Source organism: Tamandua tetradactyla, chromosome 10 (genome assembly GCF_023851605.1).
Source record: "Tamandua tetradactyla isolate mTamTet1 chromosome 10, mTamTet1.pri, whole genome shotgun sequence".
NCBI lineage: Eukaryota > Metazoa > Chordata > Mammalia > Pilosa > Myrmecophagidae > Tamandua > Tamandua tetradactyla.
The window spans coordinates 7,413,412-7,431,325 of NC_135336.1; the positions used below are offsets into that span (position 1 = coordinate 7,413,412).

The following is a 17,914-nucleotide window of genomic DNA, read 5'->3' on the forward strand; positions in this document are numbered from 1 at the left end:
GCCAGGTGACACTTTAACCCTTGCCCAGGCTCACATAGTTAATTAGGGATCTGCTCAAAATTGGAATCCAGAGCCTTTGACTCTTGATGCTACCATGACTTTATCCTCCTGTGGAGTTAGCATGGGTTAATTGGGAATGGGGGAAGAGAATCAGTTTGGATTTGATCTCAGAGCTATGGCTTAAGATCTGGAATGACAGGATTTTGGCCAAGAACAGAACAACTCATGGGTGTGGGAAGGCCTTCTTAGGCCAGAGACTTGCTGCACTTAATAGAAAATGGACAGGGAGATAGAAGATGCCAGGTTGCATGGTGAAATCAGAGGATGGAGCAAAGAGAGAAGAATAGCAGTGCATCAAATACACGTGTTCTGGGGTCTCCAATTTGCCTTGCTCTGGGTCTCTGCCCTTGAGAAGCAGACAGGGGTGTGTTGTGGAAAGAGGATGTCAGTACTGTAATGGGGTATGCTTTGGCTGCCCTGCCCTGAGCAGGAACTACTGCAGGGACGCCATCACAGAGGGAGTGATGTCTAAATGGAATCTTTAGGGCTAAGTAGTAGTTGCCCAAGTGGAAGGACTGGTGAGAGTGGGACCTACTAGGCAAAGATAGCAGATGTAGGGAAGAAGATGGTTTATTCTTGAGGCTGCATTTTGAATGGCTGGCATAAAGGAGGCTGTGGAAGATGGAGAAAGGGAGACTTCTAATTTTGCTAAGTAGGCTTAAATTTATGTCGTAAACGCTAAGGGGCCATTAAATGGATCTGTAGAGATTCCTATGAGAACAAGCTGGGCAGGGCCTCTGCAACCGTTTCTGTGGAATTAGGTATTTGGCTGGGAATGAAAGAGACATAGTAACACATTTAGTAACTTGCTGAGTGAACCTGAGACTTTGACCCAGAGCAGTAATTAGGAGCTCAGAGCTGAGTCTGTGCGTTGGTGGGTGGGGAATTTTCCTGGAATATGGCTGTGCCTTGCTAGAAGAAACTGCTCTGAGGAAGGGGGAAGGTAAAGTTGTGCTGTATGCAGTAAGCTAGTATCTGGGTGGCTGTCCATGGGCTTAAGATACAGTTGAGGTGGAGAACATGAGGGTGAGAGGAAGGAGGAAGGGATGGAGTTGTGTTGTAGGAGTTGGCTCTAGGCTGCCCGCACTTGCTTACCCAGACAGTTGGAGGAAATGGCTGGTGTCTTCTTAGCACAGATCTCAGAAATAGGATGGGACGTTGACTGTCTTTATGGGGATTTCACTTCTCCTGACTGTCTATGAATATCGTGGGAGGCTACCAGAGGGTTAATGGGATTAATGTCTGGAAGCAGTTAATCCAGAGTTAAGGGTATAAGATATTTATCTTCCTAACATTCTTCCTTAATGATAATAATAATGATATTTAAAAAAAATTGAGCACTTAACATGTGCTTTTATAATTTGCCTACTGATTTATTAAAGTAGATTTTATGCTTATCAGTCTCATTTTGCAGATGAGAAAATATTTGGAGAGGCACATGTGACATGACTGAGTTTCAAACCTTTTCCTTATCTATAGCAACCTACTGTGTCCACAGCAAGTAAAGGTCAAATCATTGTTCGCGTCCTTTCTTGGAATTTAATTAGGCACCATCCACTGGGCCAATGGGCAAGCAGGCTTCTCTTTTCTACACGAATGCACCTTGCCCCCTTTCATCTCTCTTCAGATGCTATCGTTCCTTCTATTCTTTGGTGTCTTCTCTCTCCAACCCTGACTGGAGAGGACAGAGCCTCTCTAGCAAATTATCTGAAGTGATAAGGATTAGAATCCCTATGGAAAATAGGTGGGGCAAGAAAATAGCCAGGTAAGGAAGTGACAGAAGATCTTGATGCCAATTATTGTTCTTGATCATATAGCTCCTGTCCCAATGCTAGATGCTCTTTGGGGTTGAGCCAGATAGCTTCTGCTCTTCCCTAGGCCATGCTGACCCCTTCCTCCTAGAAGTTTCTGACTCACAGGAGTGCAAGGGATCAGCTGAAGTCCCCCCTATAGCTTACTTGCTTCATGTGGGTCATTTGCATTTTGAGAACTCGCAGATGCATTTTCTGGCAGCGGAAACAGACCCTAGTAATAGCACTAGATTTTTCATCTTTGAATCCCTCTCATCTCTGAATCTTGAAGATGTTCAGTAACTGTTTAATAAATGTACGGCATAAATCCCCACTACCTGACCTTATGTATTTACTTGTCTTTGTTCCCCATCTGAGAGGATTATGATTAGGTACTTTGCTAATAGCCTTATTTCCAGTGCTTAGAAGAGTGCCCAGCGCTTAGAAATATTTGTTAGATGAAGAAGGGAATTGACATAGTTTAACAGCAACTGCAGGATAGCACTGAGAAGGGGAAGTGGACTGTTTTTATTGCTCCAAAAGCTTGGGCCAATGGAGTTATCTGTGCTGTGGCTGCCGCAGCTGATGTTGGGCAGTCCTGCCCTCAGAGTTGCAGAATATCATTTGTAGGGTTGGGGTAACTGGGGACTGTAGATTGAGAGTCACTAGACTGGTTATGCAATGGTTAATTCTACTTGTGACCACTCTTCTACTCTTCCCTCACACAGCCTGGGGTCATATATCCTTGAACATTGCTCTTAATCCATACCTTCGCTTATGATGTTTCCTCTGCCTGGGAATTCCCTGCCTTTCTCTTTCTGCCTGTTGGAATCTTCTGATCCTTTAACATCAAGGTCAAAACCCAACTTGTACCATAAAGTCCTTCCCAGGCTTTTCAGTCCTTTCTGTCATGTGTATGTGATTATGTATACTTCATTCTCTTGTTTTCAGTTTACCGTATGTCTGGCAGAAATATTGGATACTGGTTTACAAGGGCAGTTATGAAAAATTGCCTTCAGGATCTTCATTCTGGCAAAGGAGTGAGACTGAAAAAGGACTTGGTAAGGGCCGTAATAGGGTGATGAACAGAGGGCTAATGGAAGCATGTAAGAAAGAAGTAACCGTCCATTTGGAAAATCTGATAAATGCTCATGGAAAACAAGATGTTTGAATTGAAGAATGAGTAGGAGTTTACCTGGTGAACAAGGGTGGAGGGAGTCTTCTGGGAGGGTGAATTTAATAAGTTGTTGTGTGTGCATAGGGCCTGAGGCCTGAGAGTATTTGTTGGGTAAATGGAAGGGTGTTTGGGGAGATCACTGTTAAATATGGGACTGGCTAGAAAATGTTAGACTGTAAAGGACTGGTAGATAGAGCTAATGACATGGCAGTGATGGTGGTAAAGGGCTCAGGGCCTTTTGTTACTTTTTGAGCTTTTTGAGCTAGGGAGGTCTTGGTTATATCTATATTTTAGAGAGCTCTGGTGGTAGATTGATAGCAGGTCATGGGAGGCAGGGACCCTGCTTAGGAAGCTTCTGGGATATTCCAAGGGAGGAGATTTGGACCTGTACTAGATCAGCAGAGTTAGAGAGGGAAAAATGGATTCCAGATGCTGTTTGCTGTTAGAAGCATATCTGGTATATTAACTACTCTTGTCCTTCTAGTTATTTGCCAGCTTGTCAGCCTCGGCTGGAAGGAACTATTTCATGGACACCAAAGCTTGTAGGCAGCAGAAGATGCAGCAAGATGGCAGCCAGTCCCTGCTTTACAAGCATTTATAAATCACAGAGTGGTATGGGGTCTTGGTGGTCAGTGCAACCTGATTGTTGATTGTACAAATGAGGAACTGAGGTACTGAGAAAGTGACAGATTTGCTCACAATCACACTGCTTGTCAGCTGGGCTGAAATTGTGCTCTGTCAGTCAGTCCCAGGCCAGCCTTCTTTCCAAGGTGTTCTTTTCTTTTTTTGCATGGGCAGGTACCAGGAACCGAACCTAGGTCTCTGGCATGGCAGGCGAGAATTCTGCCACTGAGCCCCGTTTCACCACCCTCCAAGGTGTTCTTGAGTCTCGGTTTCTGCTGTGCCTGACGCATTCCTTCCCCACCCCACCTACATCTCCAGGGGCATTGCTTTGGAGAATTTTGGGAGGGTCTATAACTTGGAGATCTTTGTACTTTGGGCTTGAAACTTCTGCTTTGCACTTCGTAAACAAAGTGATTAAGAGAGTTCAGTTTGAGTGTGTATGTGGTTTGGAAATTTGTGTTACTGCCGTTATGCCTGTTGCTTGTTTGGAAGAATCAAGCTTCTTCTGACTCTGTGCTATCACCAAGGTTCCCTGCTTAGTGACAAACTCTGGGTTTTAGTTTGCTAGCTGCCGGAATGCAATATACCAGAAACAGAATGGCTTTTCAAAAGGGGGAATTTAATAAGTTGCAAGTTAACAGTTTTTAGGCTATGGAAATGTCCCAATTAAAACAAGTCTATAGAAATATCTAATCTAAGGTGTCCAGAAAAAGATACCTTGATTCAAGAAAGCTGATAATGTTCAGCTGGAAGGGCATATGGCAAAGTCTGCTAGCTTTCTCTTCTGGCCTTGTGTTTCATGAAGCTCCCTGGGAGGCGTTTTCCTTCTTCATCTGCAAAGGTCGCTAGCAGGTAGACTCTCTTCTTTGTAGTTCTGAGGTATTGTGAAACTTTCTCCGAAATACTTCTTTTATAGGATTCCAGTAAACTAATCAAGACTTATGTAGAATGGGTGGAGACATGTCCCCATATAATCAAGTTTAATACTCACAATTGAGTCACATCTCCATGGAGATAACCTAATCAAGTTACCAACCTATAGTACAGCGTAGAGATTAGAAGAAACATTTGCTCCCACAGATTGATTAGGATTAAAACATGGCTTTTATAGGATACATAAATCCTTCTAAACCAGCACATCCCCCCAATCCCAATTTCCCACCAGCCTCCTTTTTTGTATTTACATATTTTTGCTAGTATTAAGGTTTTCAGGTTGCCGGTCTTAGATCCATTACAGGGTGTATCCTCCTATCTTATCCTCCTTCCCTCTCAAACCTGCCTGTCACAATCGTCTCATAAAACCCAATAGCATTTCATAGTGTTCTTAGCACTTTTCATGTGGCAGATGCATTTTACAATTGTTTTTGTTGCTTAGTTCCCAATAGCAGTCCAAGAGATGGGTTAGCAGGATCAGTCTTGTCTTGAAGAGAGTAAGGAAGACTTTGGGGATGAAGAAACTTTCCCACTGGGGCACTAAGTCTTACTTGGCAGAGTGAGAATCAAACTCCCATCTCTAAAGCTCCTGTCATGTTTCTTATCTTCTGCAAGTAATTGTGAGATAATTGATGTAGAATCCGTTAGCAAGCCCTATCTACAAGCAAGAAACCATTATTATTATTTCATTGTGAAAGAATTGGAAGAATTAGCTGCCTGTCTCTTAAGCTTTGGAGGGCAAGAATGTAAATCAGGTTGGGGTCTGCAGAGCCTGAGCATCTAGGCTTCACCATGCCATTATTTAGACAGCGTTGTCACCAATGGTTTTTGCTGTACGGCAAACCAAGGCCTATGTTTGAGCCACCCATACCCCTGTGATATTAAAAAGTTCCAGGATATCCCTAAGCTACCATTACCTTCAAATAGAGATCCTACGATATATAAACAGTGCTGTCGTGAGAACCAGAGACATTTCTGTGACAGTGCTTTAGAAGTTGTATTGTAATGTGAACGTGGCCAAGGTTCTGAAACTCTCTGTGGCATTGCTAGTGGTTATCAAGGGGTCTGGTGCATAGTTCTGGATCTTAAGTGGTTGGTGAAGATCATTCGATTTTGAGTCCAGAAACTCTGAGTTCAAGTCCTAACTCTGCCATTTTGGTTGAGGGTGCTCCCCTGAGGTGGCTATGGGCACTTTTCAGTTTACCCACTTGTTTTCTCTTTAGACCTCTTATTAATGAGGACACTGCTGCTAAGAACACAGTGCTCTGCAGAGTGGGGTGAGTGCTACAGACATTCACATGCAACCCCAAGCTGTACAGGAAGATGGTTCATCAACAGTGAATGACTGTGCAGGGTGCCTTCTGTCATCGCCATCCCCTTGCTTCTTGGCTTTAGTTGGTGTTGTGTTTTGTGTTTTTCAGCTCTGTGGCATTTCTTTCTATTGTAGTAAGAGGTTGTGTGTTGGCATTGCATTATGGCAGGAAACCCCCCTGTAGTTCTCAGGAAGTTAGTGCTGAGAGGTGGAGCCAAGCCCTCTGAAACCTTTCATGGGGCTTGTAAAGCATGAGAATCAGGACAGGGAGGGGTTATTTCACTGACTTTCAAGAAGCGTGCTGTGAAATCCCTTGAGGGTTGGGAGAAAAAAATATGGAACTATTGAGCTTTACCACCGGGGAAACCCCTGATACTGTCTCAAACATTAGGGACTCCCAAGTCAATAGGCCAAGCCCTTGATCTTGAGGCTTGCTTTTGTGAAGCTTATTTTGGTAGTGGAGAAGCTAAGCCTACCTGTAGTTATGCCTAAGAGTTGCTTCCAGGAAACTTCTTTTGTTGCTTTGATGTGGGCTTTCTCTCTCTAAGCCTAACTCTGCAGGTAAAATCATTACCTTCCCCACTACCTAGTACTCATGACATCCAGGGGTGAAAGTCTCCCTGGCAATGTAGAACATGCCTTCCTGCTATGAGCCTAGCCCTGTTACCATGTAATCAACAATGCCTTCCTGACCAAAAGAGGGAAAAGGAATGTAATAAGTAAGGTATCAGTGACAGAGAGAGTTCAAATACAGGCGAGAGGCTATTCTGGGCTGCTCTTAAATAAATGCTAACTTCATTGAGATACTGCCGATTACCAGGTGTTCTTGTTTGAAAGCTATCAGAACTCGATATATCAGAAATGGAACAGCTTTTAGAAAGGGGAATCTATTAAGTTACGAGTTTATAGCTCTAAGACTGTGAAAGTGTCCAAATTAAAGCAAGTCCATAAGAGTATCCAAATTAAGTCATCCAGGGAAAGATACCTTGGTTCAAGAAGGCTGGTGATGTTCAGGATTTCTCTCTCACCTGGAAAGGCACATATTGCCATCTGCTAGTTTTCTCTGCAGGAATCCTCTATGGCTTCCCCCGGGCTCTGTCCTTTTCATTGGCTCTGTCGGTTCTGCTGGCTCTGGTGGCTTTAAAGCTTTTTCCAAAATGGTTCCCTCTTAAAGGGCTCCAGTAAGCAACCCCACCTTGAATGGGTGAGATGGATTTCCTTGGAAACTGCCTAATCAAAAGGTACCACCCACAGCTGGGTGGGTCATATCTTCATGGAAACAATAAAAAAGATACCACCCAGCAATACTGAATGAGGAGTAAAGGACTTGACTTTTCTGGGGTGCACAACAGATTCAAACCGGTACACCAGGATTTGTCAAACCCCAACCAAAGCCATTCCTTTCAACCCTGAAGAACACCTAGGGCTTTATCTGAGATTCTGCAAAAGTTTCACAAGCTAAGATTACTTTCCAGAAACCTACAAACTCCAGATGGTTCCTAGGCCAGATAAATCCTGAAACCCCGAGGGGCCAACCTCTCCAGAACATCAGCTAGTCCTATCCCCCTATCCCTTATTATCAACAGCCCCTTTCCAACATGAAAATGTTAGAATGGGCATAGCCCATATATCCCTAAAGAGTGGGAGAAGGATCAAAGGAGAAGGAGGAGTTATAACAGAGAAGAGAGGATTTAACAAATGAGTTTGATGGCTGAATCGTTACATTGATGTTTCTTTCAGTCTCCAGTCTTGGAGCACCTAGAGGGAAAAACTTAAAATTGTAGAAATGTCACCCATACTAAACATTGAAATCTGTTCTATAACTACTTGTTACAATGCACTTTGAAATTTATTTCTCTTTTGTATATATGTTATGTTTCATAATAAAAAAAGTTAAAAAAAAAGTGTGCTGTGGCTTGCTCTATACTTGGTGTAAGTCACTCTTCCTGCTGAGAAGGTTGTCAGCATTCCTTAGTCTAAGTCTGGCTGTTGGCCAGCAGCTCAGCTGACACTTTGCAGAGGACTTCCGGAGGTCCCCTGCCTCCACCTGCTCAGAAGGAGATGACCATGGACATATGCAGTGTGAGTTCATTGGCGTTTTCAGGAGAATATTTTTTGGATGTTAAGAGATTCCTGTCCTGAGTCTGAGCCTCCATTTTCTAACCTGTAAAAATGGCAGTAGCAGCAATACCAACTTCATACAGAGATTGACTGTTCTTTCTGTTTGGCTTAGGACAGCCCTAGTTTATGGCTGTGTCCAAGTGCAGTCAGAGCGTCGTCTTTCACTCTCAGAGGTGTTCTGATTCAGAGGACGTCATATGGTCCCACTGCTTGTATGTGTGTCATATGTGAGGCAGTACAAGTAATGCCTGTTTAGTCAGACACCAGGTAAGGACCCAATAAACATCCACTGTCTCTGTTAGAGGAGGTGCTAGTGCTCAACAAGTGCTTGTGGAATAAACTACTTCCATAAAGGTAAAGTTGGATAATGTTTGAAGGAGCTGGGGAGATCAAGATTGTGATCACTTATAGTTTATTAGGTTTGATAAAAACATGTTACTCATATAAGAAAGTGTCATGAGAGGTATAGAGATGGTGGACTGAAAGAAAGCGCCAGGACACTGGAGCATGTGAAGAAGTGATTGGAAATGCTCTGGCTGGGGTTGGCTTCGAAGGGAGGTCTTAAACCCGCTTGTGTATATGTGTGTGTGTGTGTGGGGGGGGCGGGGGGACAAATAAAAGTGCTCTGGCTTCCATCAGTTAAGAAAAATGATTGATTCTCTATTCATGTGCATGCTTTAGTTGGGTTTTAAACCTATTATTTTTCTTCCCATGGCCCCTCTTGGTAATGGTTTCTAACTATAATGGTGGAATCCCAATGTTTTACTAAATTCTGTGCCAGGAGGTCACCAGAGTAAGCTGTACTTATTCTTCCTAATGAATTTCCACTGAAGGCGGTTCTTATTTATTTCCCAGGAAGAAAAACACTTGGTTGGCACCTGGAGTTTCTGTTTTGTTTGGCATGAAAACTAACCATTTTCAGGAACTGCAATAGTGAGGTGCCACGCAGAGGGTGGGGTGAGCTGTGAGTCATGGTAATGCAAACTCTGCAGTGTCAGGGCAGGTAGGCATCACCTCTTCTTAGACTCAGGTGAAAGGCAGGTCAACTTTCCAGTAGTATGGTCATTATCACCCTTGAAATCCCTCTTCTTCGCCACAGACTGTCAGCTTCCCTTGGAAATTATCAGGGCCTAGTAATGAATGGCAGCTAGACAGGACCTTAAAGATACCTGTGCCCATTGATTTGACATATTCCTGTACTTATTATCTTGACACGGCACAGGGTATACCTGTAAATGAACCTCTAGTCTGGGTTCTGGAGATGGAAATATGAATGCCATGTGATTGCTGCCTTCAAGGAGATCGTATGAAATAATCAAGACAGCATATAAAACCACGTGCAAAAATATATGGCAACTAAAAAATATATATATATATATGTATGTATGTATGTATGTATGTATGTATGTATATCAGCTCTGTTTGCACATTGGCTGACTCTAGGGACCTGGGAAAAATTAACAGGTGAGGAGGCTCTCATTTGCTTGGGCCTTGATGGATCCATGGAAATTTGTCTGGTGGAGGAGGAAAGGAGAGGGTATTTAAGCCAGGCAGTTAACACAGAGGTGAGAAAGTGAATGGTGCTTTGGAAAATTGGAGTTGTTGTTGGTTGCACTCTATAAAAGAGACACCCTGGAAATGAGTCTGTAAAGATGGGTTGGGCCTAGGTTATGAAGGGTTTTGATTGCTGTACCAGGGAGTTGAGACTGTATTTTTTTTTTAACTTTTTTTATTAATTAAAAAAAATTAACAAACAAAACATTTAGAAATTATTCCGTTCTCTATATATAATCACTAATTCTTAATATCATCACATAGTTGCATATTCATCATTTCTTAGTACATTTGCATCGATTTAGAAAAAGAAATAAAAAGACAACAGAAAAAGAAATAAAATGATAATAGAGAAAAAAAACTATACGTACCATACCCCTTACACCTCGCTTTCATTTACCACTATTTCAAACTGAATTTATTTTAACATTTGTTCCCCCTATTATTTATTTTTATTCCATATGTTCTACTCTTCTGTTGATATAGTAGCTAAAAGGAGCATCAGACATAAGGTTTTCACATTCACAGAATCTCATTGTGAAAGCTATATCATTGTTCAATCATCATCAAGAAACATGGCTACTGGAACACAGCTCTACATTTTCAGGCAATTCCCTCCAGCCTCTCCACTACATCTTGAACAACAAGGTGATATCTACTTAATGCGTAAGAATAACCTCCAGGATAACCTCTCGAGTCTGTTTGGAATCTCTCAGCCATTGACACTGTCTCATTTTACTCTTCCCCCTTTTGGTCGAGAAAGTTCTCTCAGTCTCTTGATGTTAATTCTCAGCTCATTCTAGGGTTTTTCTCAGTCCTTTGATGCTGAGTCTCAGCTCATTCCAGGATCTTTGTCCCACATTGCCAGGAAGGTCCACACCCCTGGGAGTCATGTCCCACGCAGAGAGGAGGAGGGTGGTGAGACTGCTCATCATATTGGCTGGAGAGAGAGGCCACATCTGAGCAACAAAAGAGGCTCTCTTGGGGGTGACTCTTAGGCCTAAATTTTAAGTAGACTTGACCTATCTTTTGTGGGGTTAAGTTTCATGTGAACACACCCCAAGACTGGGGGCTCAGCCTATAGCTTTGGTTGTCCACACTGCTTGTGAGAATATCAAGAATTCAACTTGGGGAAGTTGAATTTCTCCCCACTCTCACCATTCCCCAAAGGGGGCTTGCAAATACTTTTCCAGTCACTGATCAAATCATTCTGGGATTCATCGGAGGATCACTCTGGACAAACCAACAAAATCTCATGTGCTACCTGAGATTCCAAGTACTTATGACATTCAATCAAACTATCTACATGAGTTATATTAGGAAATGCTCTAGTCAAAATCTAAATTTTGTAACAAATAAACATTTTTTGCTTTAGTCTCACACATAAGGTGACATTTTAAAGTATTAGTTATCATCTATTTTCAACACCCTGCAATAATGACAATCCTTTGTTCTTCCTCATGCAAAAACATTTTTAAAACTTGTACATTGTACATTTCACTATTGTTATACACTCTAGGCATTCCTAGATTATACCATCTCAATCTTTAACATCTATCTTTCTTTCTGATTTCATTTATGTCCCCAGCCCTCCTCCCTCTATCATTCTCACATGCAGCTTCATTCAGTGTTTTAACATAATTACATTACAGTTAGGTAGTATTGTGCTGTCCATTTCTGAGTTTTTGTATCCAGTCCTGTTGCACAGTCTGTATCCCTTCAGCTCCAATTACCCGCTATCTTACCCTATTTCTATCTCCTCATGGTCTCTGTTACCAATGACATATTCCAAGTTTATTCACTAATGTCGGTTCACATCAGTAAGACCATACAGTATTTGTCCTTTAGTTTTTGACTAGTCTCACTCAGCATAATGTTCTCTAGGCCCATCCATGTTGTCACATACTTCATAAGTTTATTCTGTCTTAGAGCTGCATAATATTCCATCGTATGTATATACCACAGTTTGTTTAGCCACTTGTCTATTGATGGACATTTTGGCTGTTTCCATCTCCTTGCAATTGTAAATAATGCTGCTATAAACATTGGTGCGCAAATGTCCGTTTGTGTCTTTGCCCTTAAGTCCTCTGAGTAGATACCTAGCAATGGTATTGCTGGGTTGTATGGCAATTCTATGTTCAGCTTTTTGAGGAACCGCCAAACTGCCTTCCACAGTGGTTGCACCATTTGACATTCCCACCAACAGTGGATAAGTGTGTCTCTTTCTCCACATCCTCTCCAGCACTTATCATTTTCTGTTTTGTTGATAATGGTCATTCTGGTGGGTATGAGATGATATCTCATTGTGGTTTTGATTTGCATTTCTCTAATGGCTAGGGACATTGAACATCTCTTCATGTGCCTTTTGGCCATTTGTATTTCCTCTTCTGAGAGGTGTCTGTTCAAGTCTTTTTCCCATTTTGTAATTGGGTTGGCTGTCTTTTTGTTGTTGAGTTGAACAATCTCTTTATAAATTCTGGATACTAGACCTTTATCTGATATGTCGTTTCCAAATATTGTCTCCCATTGTGTAGGCTGTCTTTTTACTTTCTTGATGAAGTTCTTTGATGCACAAAAGTGTTTAATTTTGAGGAGCTCCCATTTATTTCTTTCTTTCTTCAGTGCTCTTGGTTTAGGTGTAAGGTCCATAAAACCGCCTCCAATTATAAGATTCATAAGATATCTCCCTACATTTTCCTCTAACTGTTTTATGGTCTTAGACCTAATGTTTAGATCTTTGATCCATTTTGAGTTAACTTTTGTATAGGGTGTGAGATACGGGTCCTCTTTCATTCTTTTACATATGGATATCCAGTTCTCTAGGCACCATTTATTGAAGAGACTGTTCTGTCCCAGGTGAGGAGACTGTATTTTTTAAGGGAGCATCATGTAGGGAAGTGATGTGATTGGATCTGTGCTTTAGGAAACTAATTGCTAACAGTGTGCTGTTTGGATTGGAGGGAGGGTACTAGAGATCCCGCAATAGCCCAAATGAAATAATAAGGCAAAGCTGAATTAGGGATGAGGCAATGAATAGGAGAGATGCTCAGCAGGGAGAATAAAAATCACCCAATCTCATTTTGCACAAGAGGAAACCCAGGCCTGGGTAAAGTGACACTGAAAGCCACACAGCTCTGGTCTAGGATAACCCCAAAGGAGTCCCATCCCTGCCAGGTGTTTCTGAAGGGGGGTAGAGTACATGGTTATTGAGAAAGCTCTCTTTCAAGAGGAAGAGCTCCAAATCTTTTTGTCTCATTAAAGATAACCTCCTAGTTCTGAATGGAATGGACAGTTTCTGGAATTTAGAATCTCTAATCACTGGAGATATTCAAACAGTGGCTGGTGGGAAAATTGTAGTGAAAATTCAGTCACTGGTTGAAGACTTGGTATAGATGGTTTGAGGTCTATCAGCTTAACTTTTTTTTTTTAACTTCCTGGAAAAAGAAACTCACAACAACTTTATCACAGTGTCCTTTATGTACTTGGTTCCCGGGATCATTTTAGCAAAATTGGACAAAAGGCAGAGAGAGTTAAAAATGGTTGATTGACATATCAAACCTATGAAATTATACTTCATACCCACTAAAATGGCTTTTATTAAAATATAGCAAAACAAAAATGGAAAAGAGCAAGCATTGGAAAGGATATGGAGAAATAAGAACCCTTGTGCCCTGTTGATTGAAATGTAACATGGTGCATCTGCTGTAGAAAACAGTTTGGTGGTTCCTCAAAATCTTGAACATAGAACTATCGTATGACCTCACGATTCCATTTCTGGTTATATACCCAAAAGAATTGAAATCAAGGATTCAAACAGATATTTGCATACCAATGTTCAAAGTAGCTTTATTCTTAATAACCAAAAGGTGGAAGCAACCCAAGTGTCCAAAAGTAGATGAATGAATAAACAAATGTTTATATATACAATGGAATATTATTCACCAGTAAAAAGGAACAAAGTTCTAATACATGCAACAATATGGATGATCCTTGAAATCATCACGCTGAGTGAAATAAGCCAGACACAAAAGGACAAATATTGTATTATCTCACTTATATGAAATAATTAGAATATGCAAATTCATAGTCAGAAATTAGAATATGGCTTCCCCTGGTTCCCAGGGGTGTGGGTGGATGTGGGTAAGGGTGGGGAATAGGGAATTAATGCATAATTGGTTCCGAGTTTCTGCCTAGCATGATGGAGTCATTTTGGTAATGATGATGATGATATTAGCATGACATTGTGAATGTAAATAACACCACTGAATCGTATACTTGAAAGTGGTTAAAGTGAGAAATTTTATGTTGTTTGTATATATGTTACTGCAATGAAAATAAAAAAAAAAGAAGATAAATAAAAGGATGATTGGGTTCAAGACTGGTTAATTGTAGTTTATGCAGAGTAGTGAGGAAGCAAACACTTTGGTGCTAATAAATGAAAACTTACTCAACAAGGAGATCTTTGTGGCCTAGGCTGGCCTGCCTGATCCTGACCAAATGGACATTTCCCATTAGATGTCAGTTATATAGGGTTTTACAGTTAACTGTGTATTTTCCAACAAATTACCTTGATTAATCCTCGGGTGGTGACGGGGTAGTTAATTCTGTTTCCCAATTTTGACTGATCAGGAATTTGAGGCTGGAAAAGGGTAAATGACAGGGTCTGAGCTAGTTGGGTGTTGAATCAGGGCTTCAAGTTTCTACTTTATAATACTAGATTTCTTCTAATTGTATTTTGTGAAGATTCTGAAACGGATTCTAGCTTTTGTTCTTATTTATAGTCACAGCATCCATTATGGAATGTAGTAAATGCTTGTTGAATGAATGTGTGAATGAATGAATAATATTAATGAAGGAATAAGTGACAACTTGAATTTTAAGAATATCTTTAGTAGGAAAAAACTTAACTGAGCTCCTATAATCATTAATCAGTCTGTTATTCAAGGACAATGAAAAACAAGTCATTTAGAAAACATTTATCAATTTTATGGAGAAAAACACCAGAGCTCTTTTATCCGAATACAACTGTTTTTATCTCTCTGTTCTCTTCTGAGACCATAACCTTAATATTCACCCTCCATAAGTACATGCCCTCTTTTATATATGTGCACAATGTTTCTTTTTGTGTAATGTTTTTACAAAGGAGCTCTTACTTATTTTTGCCTGGACTTTATATCTGTATTTTAGGCCACTCAAGATTTGTGGAAATTGATAAATCCTAGTTTAACCATAACCCACTGTAGGCACTTGGGAGAGTTTCTTTTCTTGTTTTTTTAAAAATCAAATGTATTTCAGTGTGTTAAAAAATGTAGTAATAAATGTCTACAAAGAACTTTTACTCCCTTCTAAATTCCTAAAGACGATTAATTGGTTCTTTTGCCAACTGACTGTCCCTTGCCACGGTTACCATTTTCTGTCTTGTGTTACGTATTTCTCAGAGTATATCTCATCTTCACTGCATGAATGGTTTGGTAAGCCAGACAGTCTTGGATTCAAATCATTGCTCTGCCACTTGTAAGTCATTTAACCTTGTGCTAATTACTTAACCTTATCTATAAAAAGGGGGATAATAGTGCCTTCCATGGAATTGTATGCTCAATGAGTAGAGCATTAAAGCCTGTGATATAGTGCTGCTGAAAATTCTTTCTGCTTACTCACCAGATGATATGGCCTTTGGGATCTTTTCCCTTATATTTCTCCATAAAGTATGCTCTATAGTAGATGCTAAATAAATGTTTGACTGGGTAAATAAATTTTAAGTTCTTCCAGAGGAGAATATAGGGGCAAAAATACCAAATATTTCTATTACTTATCATACCACTTGCACCCAGCCTCCAGAAAGACTGTTGTGATCTTAATTTGCAGAGTTATCAGTAATGTGTGAATCTCCTTGTTTCTCTTTATCCTCACCAGGATTCAGTTTTATAATTTGTCTTTGTTTTTGTTAAATTATATATGACATGATATTTCATTATTACTTTAATTTATGTTCTTTTAGTTACTAAAAAAATTTCCCAAGTAAGAGATTACTGTTTGTATTTTTCTGTTATGTGAACTGTCAAATGACAAATTTTAAAGTATTCTGGGAAGGCTGGGGAAAGCTTCATGTGAAAGGACTAAAAACTTTTATGTTTTGAGTGGTCTAAACCTTATTTATGCATGCATTCATTCATTCAACAAATATTTACTGAGTGCCTACTATGGGGCCAGGTGCAGTTCCAGGGCTATAGATACTACAAGTTAAAAATTAAATGAATAAAATCAGTCATCTCCAATTCAGCCTCCTGATTTAACATGTATGGAAATGGAGACATGGAAAAGCGTGTTGAATTAGAATCATACAGCTTGTTTCAAGATCTCAAGCATTTATTTGAGCTGTAATGATTTCAAATGTTTTATGTCAGTGTCCTTTTAAAGCATGAGAACAGCGTGGAAATGTTAGTATTGTGATGGTTAGCAAACATCTCCAAACTGTATCTACATTGAGAAAGGAGAGTCCTGATTTTTATTTTAGAAATATGGTTCTTTTGTCTTCTTATGTATGACTTCTTCCTATACTTCTCCACTTTTTACAGTCACATTCATTCTTAAATGAATAAACTTGTTATTAAAACAGGACCAGAAAACAATAGCCCCAATCCAAGCAGTTTGTAAAACTGTGAATGTTTTTGAACATGTTTTTGGTAGATGGAAAGAACAAATAACATATTTCCCTATCAATGAAATAGTCAATTTAGATTTAATAAGGCAGTTATCTTCAGGTAATAAAAATTCAACTAACTTGGCATAGCTATCTTGCTTAGAGTCAATTAAGAGTCTCATATTCTTCACTTAACTGGGTAAAATTTAATAGAACTTCAGTTAGGCATTTATTGCTTGTTTAATTCAAAATTAAGTTAATCATCACGGTTGGTAACAACCACTGAGTATTTAATTAACATTCAGCAAACTATCTTATTAAGTCTAAATTATATACAGACAGGTCTTGTTTATCCCCATCAGTTTGTAAACACCACTTCTCTACCTCGTACCCCAAAGGGCCTTTGGTTTTTGTCGTCTGATTTGTCATTCATTTTCCTCTGGTTGATACCCAACTTGGGTAAAGGAGGAGGAGAAGGTGCAGACATCCATCACATTATGGGAACTTCTGGCTTGGGGCGTAGCTGAGAAACCATTCCGTTCCATTCCATTCATTCCATTCCATTTCATTCATTCCCTTCCATTCTTCGAAAACTGTTTGTGCACCTTCTGTCTGTGAGGTATTCTTCTTCACAGATAAAGAGGATATGTTGATATTTTTAGTTTTATTTTCTGATTTTAGGAATGGGAGGATTGAGTTTAGCTCATTCACTTAATGCATATTTCTTAGCCTACAGGGTGTAAGGCACTTTGCTGGGTGTTGGGGATACCATGATGATTCAGAAAAGGTCCCAGCTCTTAAGGACGATGCACAGTCTAGTGAGAAGGTGCAGTTATGGAAATATTGGACAAGGTGTTGTTATAGGAGCAGGAAGTTCCCTTAGAATGCAGTGATTCTGTGAGACAGTTTCCCAGTGTTAAAGGTGCTATATGAGGAATGGGGTCTGTGGCTAAGTAAGTTTGGGAGAGTCCAAATTGAAGTTAAATTAAATTAAAAGTTGAGCCTTTAGTCAGCTAACACATGTTGTGACTCCTCAAGTTGTTTGTTTTCCAAAGTTATTTGACCATGGAACTACCCTGTGGCTTATTCCTCTTTTACTTGAATGTGTTTTGGGCTAGTCTTCCAATGTGCTTTGGGAAAAGCTGCTGTGAGTCATGAACCCTGTTTTCCAACATCTCACAGCTGCGGAGGGCTACTCAGGCAATGCACCCACGTAACTATGATGTGAGAAGTTCAGTTTGTGTGAATTGTGTGCAGGTAAAGTGGGTGACTTCAGACATAGGGGGTGAGGGCTGAGGTTGAGGGTGTGAAATAGGGCAGGCTCTCATGGAGCAGAGCTTTTAACACTTTTTTGGAGAGAGAATTTCTATAAACAGAGGTCTTTAGGATTGCCTCTGGCAAGAGTCTTTGGGAACAGAACTGACTCATTTGGTTGATATAACTTAAACCACTTTTCTTTATAGCCTGAATCTGGAGTGGTAAGAGGTGGCAGACTTTGATGCAGAATGCTCTGTATCAGCTATCCCAACTGTGCAACTGCCTATCCTTAGAATCAAGCATTGATTCACTTCTGTAAGGCACTTGAATGCTTTGCCTGCAGTAGAGACTTTGCTTTGTAATTGCAATACCTTTCCTGTATGGACCACTCCATGCTAGAGGGTCTAATTAGACCCTTTATCCGTTCACATGCCATTTTCTTCTCC

The 17,914-nt window shown here is 40.4% G+C and overlaps 1 protein-coding gene and 1 long non-coding RNA gene across 5 annotated transcripts in view; one reads left to right on the forward strand and one right to left on the reverse strand.

Moving 5' to 3' along the window:
• Nucleotides 1-16,717, reverse strand: part of LOC143648198 (uncharacterized) — a 39,049-nt gene extending 22,332 nt beyond the window's left edge. Inside the window, exons 1-2 of the long non-coding RNA XR_013158437.1 lie at nucleotides 16,603-16,717; nucleotides 14,139-14,210 (exon numbers count right to left, since the gene is read on the reverse strand). This is a non-coding gene — a long non-coding RNA (uncharacterized LOC143648198). The remainder of the gene's footprint in view (nucleotides 1-14,138; nucleotides 14,211-16,602) is intronic.
• LPP (LIM domain containing preferred translocation partner in lipoma) overlaps nucleotides 1-17,914 on the forward strand; it is a 696,418-nt gene that overhangs the window by 2,739 nt on the left and 675,765 nt on the right. The gene's annotated exons all lie outside the window — the stretch shown is intronic.